This window comes from Nothobranchius furzeri, chromosome 14 (assembly GCF_043380555.1).
Source record: "Nothobranchius furzeri strain GRZ-AD chromosome 14, NfurGRZ-RIMD1, whole genome shotgun sequence".
NCBI classification, from domain to species: Eukaryota; Metazoa; Chordata; class Actinopteri; order Cyprinodontiformes; family Nothobranchiidae; genus Nothobranchius; species Nothobranchius furzeri.
The window spans coordinates 1043143-1044142 of record NC_091754.1 but is presented as its reverse complement, the minus strand read 5'-3'; the positions used below and the strand labels follow the sequence as shown (position 1 = coordinate 1044142).

Genomic DNA, 1000 nt, shown 5'->3' with positions numbered 1-1000 from the left:
TATTATATGACTTTATAAACTCCAACAACAATGTGCTTCTATTTTTTTCAGGCTAAATCTACCCAAGACATTGGCTGTCAGACTGATTTAGTAATCTGCAAGAATGCACTTCTCCAGGCTGACGTGAAGCCTTACCCGTAGCAAAGGTGAATTATTTTTAATAATCTTCTATGTAAACATTTTATTATCACCTTCTAGTTTTAATTTGTTTCACAGATTATTGTTACACGTGATTTTATGCTCTTTTAAACATTTATAAATGTGCTGCTACTTTGTTTTTACATAGCCAGCCAGAATGGAGTTCACAGCCGCAGTGTGTCTGGTGACCCACTGGGACCATGATGGAAATTCATCTTCCAGAAAGTCCCAGAGCAGCGTCCACACCCCTGAAAAGACCAAGATGTGAGGTGTCTGCTGTTGATTCCAGCTTCCACCTCAGTGACAGTGCAAGCTCAGTGAACTGTTCAAGGTAAAAAAAATTAAAACATTTCAGAATTTTTAAGATATTAACAATTAAATAAGTATGTGATTACATCATGACATCATGAAGGAGGCTACTGATTCTGCCCCTGTGACACTTGGTGGTGACGTGTGAGCTGATTCACCTGGTAAATAACTTTTACATTAAATATTTTGTTTTTGCTATCAAAAGTAAATTAACTAATAACCTGCATTATTGCAGGACACTCAGCAAAATATGGACTCTACACCATGAGGCAGGCACACGTTAATACTCTATAACAGCACATAAGGTGAGCAACACCACAGATTATTGTTATTACTGTACACTGTCCTGGATTTGTTTTCTTTCTGCATCTCATCATTAGCCTGGCTGATCACCTGATAACTCTGTCATCTGGTTGTGACAGCATGAGGATGTCCTCACACACCTGTAACCTATCAGCTCATCTGGCAGAATAGAGAGAGAAGAGACAACACCACATCTCCTGTTCCTGGAAAGCCTTCAGCCATCCTTCGATAACTGAGAACCTCCATCAGC

General features: G+C 39.3%; 1 long non-coding RNA gene across 1 annotated transcript; it reads left to right on the top strand.

Annotated features, from left to right (window-relative positions):
- Positions 1-343: 343 nt before the first annotated feature.
- Positions 344-726, top strand: LOC129164881 (uncharacterized). The gene is made up of 3 exons (XR_008564345.2): positions 344-469; positions 551-608; positions 683-726. It is a non-coding gene; the product is annotated as an uncharacterized lncRNA (long non-coding RNA).
- Positions 727-1000: the final 274 nt, after the last annotated feature.